Here is a 7,802-nt window from a genome sequence, read left to right as displayed (position 1 = left end):
ATCTTCAGCCTGTGTGTTGACAGCCACAGCCGAAGGGGCCCCAGCAAACTTCCAGATGCCAGCAAACTTCCAGCTGCCGGCTGATGATTGGCTCACAGCAGCCCCAGCAACTTCTAGCTGCCAACTGATTGGCTCCTCTGAGGTGATGCTCATTGGGCTGTTTCCCTGCCCTTTCAGACCACGGAGCTGCTCATTGGGGGACTTTTTTTGGCTCCGCCCACATGACCCAGCCAATCGGCCTCAAGAGCAGGAGGAGTGGGGGAGGTTGAGAGGCTTGGGGGAAGCCGGTGGTGGCAGTTGGGCTCTGAAGGTTTTCCTGAAGAGCTGTGTGGTTTGGCGTGTGGTTCTAAAAATAAAGTTCATTTCTTTTGACAAGTGGCTCCTGAATTGTGCCCAGCCAGACTGCGGCACTGTGGATGGTGTTCCCCAGTGTAGAACACTCACAATTGGCACACATTGCATACCTAGGAGTCTACCGTGTGTTGCATCCCGAGGAGTCTGCATGTTGGGAGAAGTGCATCCCAAGGATTGATTCTGCACAAGAGACTAGAGAGTGGAAGGTTTTCAGCTGGAAGAGTGTTTAAACTTTATGTTCATTTTATTGCAACCCACCAGGATCCTCTGGGAGTGCTGCACAACAAATGGACCTGTCAGACCTCAGGATGATGAGGAGGGATGGGTGCATTAGTGAGTTGTCACAGCCATCATGAGTCCCGAGCTGAGCCTGTGCCTCTGCCTCCTTTCAGTCAGCCTAAACCAGAATACAGAAATCAACAGTGACCAACCAATGTCCTCAGAGTGTCTTACATCTTCTAGGCCAAAGGCCAACCAAATACAGACCAACTGTGGGTGCCCCAGGTAAGTAACTGATGCTCGCCTAATGGGATTATCTGAAGATGCTTGAAAGCTTCCAGAACTCTAGGCCTCTCACAAAAACAGAAGGAAGAAAAGAAAGTCTTGGATCATTTAAGCACCGAGAGGCTATTCTGTGTCAGAACAGGCCCCATCAAACTGACTGTCCTCAACATGCTCAGAGTGCAGGCCTGGCAGTGGTTATGAAAGACTCCCTGCCAGCCCCCAGGAGCTCCTGGGAAAGAACGATCTCAAGACTGAAGCTTCAGTTTGCTTAAAAGGTGGGAATGAAATGACAAAGAAACAAAATTCAAAACTTCATGTCAAGAGGTGTCAACTTCATAAAAACAGCAGTTCTCTGCCTCCTGCCCCTCTTGACAAGCCTCTTCACCTGTCTCTTCTCCACACCCCTCCCGTCTCGTCTCTCAGACACAGCCTCTCCTTCCTTCAGAAGCCGCTCCTTCCCCTCTGGATCCCCTCCCTCCCTTTAACACCTGTACTTTTCCCTTAGGTTTTCTTGCTCCATGTTGTCTAAACTCCCAGCCTGGCCCCAGCCCTCCCTTTTCCCCTGTTAGTCACTGACCAAGTCAAGAGGAGGCTGGCACATACCTCTGACCTGACCCCAGCCTCAGGTCTCACACTGTACCTGGACCTCCCAGGTCCCATGACCCACAGGGGCCTCAACCTTAGCAAGTCTCACATCTCAGACATGTCTGCTTCTCTTTGTGTTCCTCATACAGCAGGCCAGGGTGGTGTGCACCCTGTCCTTTGCTGCTTCTTGGTTCCACCTCATTCCTGAAAAGCCAAATCAGCAGGCCAGGGGTGGTGGGCACCTTCTCCTCTCTGCTTCTGCTTGTTCCACCTTAATCCTGGAGAGCCTAATCCAGCAGGTAAGGGGAGGTATATAATGGAGTGACCAGCAGCCCAACAGAGCAGATTCCTGCCCAGGAGGTGTGAGCCTCCTGGGAAAGTAAAAATTCTGAAATAATCAGTAAGTAATACAGAGCCAGAAATTAGATATGAAAAGAGGAGCGTCTGATGGGTCTTAAAGTCCTGATAGGAGCTGGGACTGAACAATTGAAAAAAGGCTCTGATTTTTTATTTAAGGAGGAGTAAATCAAAGGTAGGGATGAGGTTTCAATGGGAAGAGTCTTATTTAGGTGCTTGCTTGTTGGTGTGGCTGAGGTCTTGCAGTAAACATGTTGATTGGCATTTGACAAACTACACACATCTCCAGGAGGCTGTCTGGCTCCAGCAGGTCACTCCCATCTCTGGAGCTGAGCTAGAACTTGAGCATTGAGCTAGGGCACCACATGAATTAGGAGTTCTTAAACCAGTGGATTCCTCTCACCTGTGTCCTGAGCAGGCAGTGGAAATAGGGTTCCCCTTGGTGGAATGGGCTGGCTGAGAAGTAAATGCAAAGAAGAATAGAATGACAAAAAACCCACAGGATACAGAAAGTAATTTCAAAAGCTGGGGCAGGATGGGCAAGTAAATCATACAAATCAAGCTTCTGTACTCTGGCAAGATGGAGCTCGTGCCTGCTTTACTTATATCAGTAAACATCAAAGGCCTTCTATAGCAGGTTCTTCATCGAAAAAGGTTAAAGTTGAGCTGTGCAGTTCCCAAAGTGGTACGCCCATCTCCAGAGCTCTATGAGGGATCTTCCTAGCAGAGTGGAGATAAAGGTCATGTGCCTTGGGCCATCGACTGCTGTGGGAGAGCCTGGAGAGTTTGCAATGCCAAACCTAAATTCTCCCGGCTGTCATACCGAGAGAAGACCCTCATGTAATTCATGGATGGCTTCCCACAGATTCCTACTGGGAGCTCTCGATACAAGCCTTCCCTGCCTAATGGCTCCAACATTTCTCAGTTTACCCATGGTTCATAGATGGCTCCTGGCATAAATGGATACCCTCTCCTCTCTGCTTCTTCGTGGGCTCCACCTTAGTTCTGAAGAGCCTAATCCAGCAAGCCAGGGCTCATGGACACCTTCTCCTCTTCACTTCTTCTCCGGGTTCTTTGTCTTGGGTGCCAACTCCCAACATACATCATTCTTATGATCATCACCACCTTATCCATTCTTCACAAGTTTGGCCTAAATGTAGACCTAACTTAAAGTTCTGATCTTATGCCCCCAGTTTAGGACCCTTTGCAGTTGCCTCTTTAGGATTAGCTCCACATGCCAGGTAGTGCCTGGTGCTGCCTGGCTCATCACGGACAGCTTCCTGCCAAGCACTGACCTCAGTTCCAGATCTCACTGCCATCAATTAGAGCTTCACTCTGCACCCATGCCCTTCTCTCTGCCCAGCACACTCACCAATATCTTTAAACCATTAGTGGTTGTATCTACTTAGAATACTCACATTGTAGAGCAAAATCAAATATGCCATGTCCAGTTCTCACAGTGACCGTGCAAGAAAGCCTCTATATCTGAGTGCAGAGGAGAAGGCTCACCTCCAAGAAGGCTGCTCAGGGAGAGAGAGAAGCAGAAATAGTTAGAACTCAGGTTCATCCTGCTGTTAACTGTTAATTAGTCAATCCTCACTCTTCTTTTAAAGCTCCCATCATGCACAGTCTCTCAGGAGACTTCTGTCAGGAAAAGGGCAAGGCTCAGGCCTGGAAGCAAGGTTTGAGGATCTGGCCGTTGAAAAAAAGATGCAAGGCAGGATGAGAATACTGGTTGTCCTTTATTCAGAGGTGGCCATAAACCCTTAGCCAGCCCTCTGAGCCATTTCTACAGGTCTTTTTTAATAAGCAGGCCAAACAAGAAGGCACACTGCCAACAGGTTACATTGGTGGGTATACACTCACAGGCAAATGTTCATGACCTTGAGTGTATACGCTGAAGCAAGGTGTTCATGAGTACACACCGACTGTAACATAACAAACTCGTGGCCTCAGTCACACACTGAAAGCATAACATTGCTTGCTGGAAGCCTTGGTAACAGAGCTTAACTATAGCCATTTGGGTCCTGCTCTATACCTTCCCTCCCCCATGAACTCAGCTTTTGAGATTTCTCCTGCTATGCAGTCCTCATTGGGAAATGATGATACACTGAGCCACCTGCCGTGGGTACTCCCATGCCTGACATGCAGTGCACATCCATGCACCTGAGCTTGTGGGGACTTCATTCTCTCACTGGTCCCATCCCACAGTGAGCCACTCCAGGGCATCCAGTGTACTCTGCCCTTAGCACATCTGGCCCAATGCCTGCCGCAGTCCGGCTGCAGCAAAATAGCCGGGGGGTGACGAGCAACTTGTGTACCTTGACACAGCAGGAGTGGGAGCCGTTTATTGTAGAACAGGAGGGGTATATATACATTCCACACAGCTTCTCTTAATTAACATAAGCTAGATACAGCAGTCAACAAATAAGGAATCTCCATACTTAATGGCTCACTGGTGTTACTTCACAAACCACTCCCTCTGCAAAATGCCAGGCGCCATCTTGACTTGTTTACAGACTCTAACAAAAGCCTATGTGCAATGAGCTGTTTTGCCCCTGGGGACTCTGGCCCAGGCCTACATTCAGTCATTTGCACTACCCTAGGTGAACCTGGCCCAGCATCTACCTGCAATCATCTGGACTTCAGTTAGCTGGACTACCCTTGGTGCCTCCTGATTCATGTGGTGCCCTGGTGCCTCTGGCTCTGTGCCCCATGGAGTTCCTGGCCCCATGCCCCTGTGGAGTCTCTGGGACCACCCTGGGCATCTCTGGCCCAGCATCTTCTTGTAGTCAGCTGGACTTCAGTTAGCTAGACTATCCTGGCACATCTAACCCAGCACCTATGCAAAATCAGCTGGATGACTGTGGGGAGCCATCTGTGAAAAGCACATGAGAATCTTCTCTGGGCATGTAGCCAGGGAGATTTTAAGTTTAACCTTGGGAAGTATCTGTGGCTCTCCCATGCAATAGATTGCCCAAGGCACATGACCCTCATCTTCGATTTGCTAGGAAGATCTCTCATCGTCGCTCTGGAGATGGGTGTTAGAGTCTGTAAACAAGTCAGGATGGCACCTGGCAAATGTTAGAGTCTGTAAACAAGTCTGGATGGCGCCTGGCAAAATGCCAGAGGGAGTGGTTTGTAAAGTAACGCCAGCAAGCCATTAAGTGTGGAGATTCCTTATTGGTTGACTGATGTATCTAGTTTATGCTAATTAAGATAAGCTGTGTGGAATGTATAAATACCTCTGTTGTCCTACAATAAACGGCTCCTACTCCTGCTGTATCAACATACACAAGTTGTTCGTCACCCCCCGGTTATTCTGCTGCAGCTGGACTGCGACAGATGGGCATAACCCATTGGGAACTGGACAGCCCACCTTTAACCTTTTTTGGAGAAGAACATTCTATGGAAGGGCTTTGATGTCCCCCGATGTAAATAAAGTAGGAGCAGTCTCCATTTTGTCAGGGTATAGAAGCTTGATCCATGTGATTGGCTTGCCCATCCTGCCTCCACTTCTTAAAATTATTTTCTGTGTCCTTTTTTTTTTTTTTTGCATTCTATTTTTCCTAGCTTTTATTTCTCAGCCAGCCCATTCCAGCTAAGGGAACCCAGTTTCCATCTCCTGCGTGGGACATAAGCAAGAGATGACGCTTGTTGCATCTGGCACAATGTCTACTCACCATCTCTGCTGAGATTAAAAGGGGCTTTTTGTGGGTCCTGTGCCTGCACAAGGTGGTGGTGCACCCTCCCTCCAACCTACACTGCACATGCACAGGAAAGTGGTGGGTGGGGGTGTTCACAGCTGGCTAGACATTCTGTGCTTGTACAGGAGGAAGGCTGCTACCATCAGGGACTCCACCTTCTCCCCAAACTAAAAAAATAAAAAATAAAAACCACTGTCATCCATGTGCTCGCAGCCTGCATCCATTTCATCCTGGGCTGTGTGCTTAAGAATGTCCAGGGAACCCACAGAGAGTGTCTGTGACTGTGTCATGTTGCCGGTCTAGTGTGCCCTTGATCAGAGTTATTCTGAGCTGAAGAGTTTGGTATTTAAGGCATTAAAATAATTGCCTGAGTTGTTCATGGAGCTTTTCATCAGTATGTCTGAAACCATTAAATATAACGATGATGATCATAAAACTCTGTTTCTGAAAACACGAAATGAGCAAGGGCTGGAAGGAAAATTTTGTGATATTGCTATTTTGGTTGAAGATGTGAAATTCAGAGCACACAGATGTGTGCTTGCCGCCTGCAACACTACTTTAGAAAGCTTTTCAAGAAGCTTGAAGTAGATAGCTCCTCCATAATAAAGAGAGATTTTCTTCATTCTGATATATTTGAACTACATACACACAGCAAAGATTTCTGTGAAAAAGGAAGATATTAACTTAATATCATGTCATCAATTCAAATTATCGGTATCAAATTTTTGGATAAACTCTGTTCTCAGATATGAAATATATGTAGTACCAATGAAAATAAAGGCCAATCAAAGAGTAAATATTGCCTCAAAATAAATCACCCCATTGGAGATACTGCTGACCCTCAGGATGATTACATGTAAGAAATCAAGGATCAGGATGACAGTCCCATGGCACAGTAGAGCTCCCCCTCCCCATTCAGGAGGATGGCAAGTCACCTGCAGCTCTGCTCAGGGTTCAGGGAGCAATTTTGAGAGAGCTGGGGATTGAGGAAGTTTGAGAAGAAAATTGATGTGGCCAGAAAACAGAATCCATGGAGACTCCAGAGTCCAAAGATCTGGGGTCGCAGACCCCTCGAACTGTAACATGTAATGATGGAAGGAGTGAGGTGAAAGAGGGGTGGACGGCTGCCACCAGGGGCGTGAGTTTGAGTATTTGCTCTGTGGTCACCATCAGGAGCAGACTGCCTTCAAACCTCGGTGAGACATTTTTGATGAAGGTAGGTTGAGGGAGCATGAGACTCTCCACACAGCAGGCAGGCCATTTGTTGGTGAAATGTGGAGAGAAGCGCTCATCACACAGACCCACCTGAAAGAGCAGCTAAAAGTCTACACAGGGTATAAGCCCTACAGTCGCCAGGTGTGTGGAAAATCATTCATTCAAGCCTCAGACTTAAGAAGCATGAGAGAGTTCACAGTAATGAAAGACTCTTCACACGCCATGGAGGTGACAAAGCCTCCAAAACACAAGTCTCGCCCTCAGGACCATGAAAGGAGACTCAGGGGGCATTAGCCAAGGCATCTGGACTCAGCAGTGGCATAGCTCTCCCTGCAATTTTTTGCCATCTTCAGGTCTTTTATAAGTTGTCTTTTCAGATCTTTAGCTGTTTTCAGTTGGATTGTTTGTTTTGTTATTGTTAAGTTTTTTATTATATTTAGGCTACAAATCCACATTGGATATGTTTTTTCCAAATATTTTCACCAGTCTGTGGCTAAGCTTTTTCTCCTAATATGGTTTTTTACAGAGTTGACTTTCTTTCTTTCTTTCTTTCTTTCTTTCTTTCTTTCTTTCTTTCTTTCTTTCTTTCTTTCTTTCTTTCTTTCTTTCTTTCTTCTAGGGGTTGAACACAGGGGCACTTAATCACTCCAAAGCTTTATTTTTTGGACTGGATCTCACTAAGTCACTTAGTTGCTGAGGCTGGCTTTGAGTTTGCAATCTTCTTGCCTCAGCCTCCTGAGCTGCTGAGATTACAGGTGTGGGCCACCATGCTTAGTGACATTTTCATTTAAAAAAAATTTATATTGTTCCCAGGGGTGCTCTACCACTTGAGCTACATCCCAAGTCCATTTTAAATTTTGAGACAGGGTCTCGCTAAATTGCCAAAGGCTTCCTTGTAACTGGGATTATAGGCATGCATCACCATGCTCAGTGACATTTTCAATTTTAATAAAATCCAAAGTATCAATTTTTTTCATGGATTCGTTTTTGGAACTGTATTTAAAACTCATCATGAAATGTGGTCATGTGTATTTTCTTCCAGATCTTTTAGAGTTTCACATTCTAAATATAAGTCTGTGC

General features: G+C 46.7%; 1 pseudogene; it reads left to right on the top strand.

Annotated features, from left to right (window-relative positions):
• Positions 1-5,885: 5,885 nt before the first annotated feature.
• Positions 5,886-7,016, top strand: LOC113177824 (zinc finger and BTB domain-containing protein 14 pseudogene; annotated as a pseudogene).
• Positions 7,017-7,802: the final 786 nt, after the last annotated feature.

Source organism: Urocitellus parryii, chromosome 3, assembly GCF_045843805.1.
Source record: "Urocitellus parryii isolate mUroPar1 chromosome 3, mUroPar1.hap1, whole genome shotgun sequence".
In the NCBI taxonomy this organism is placed as follows: domain Eukaryota; kingdom Metazoa; phylum Chordata; class Mammalia; order Rodentia; family Sciuridae; genus Urocitellus; species Urocitellus parryii.
Note: the sequence above shows the minus strand (reverse complement) of the source record. Positions and strands in the feature narration are given on the sequence as shown.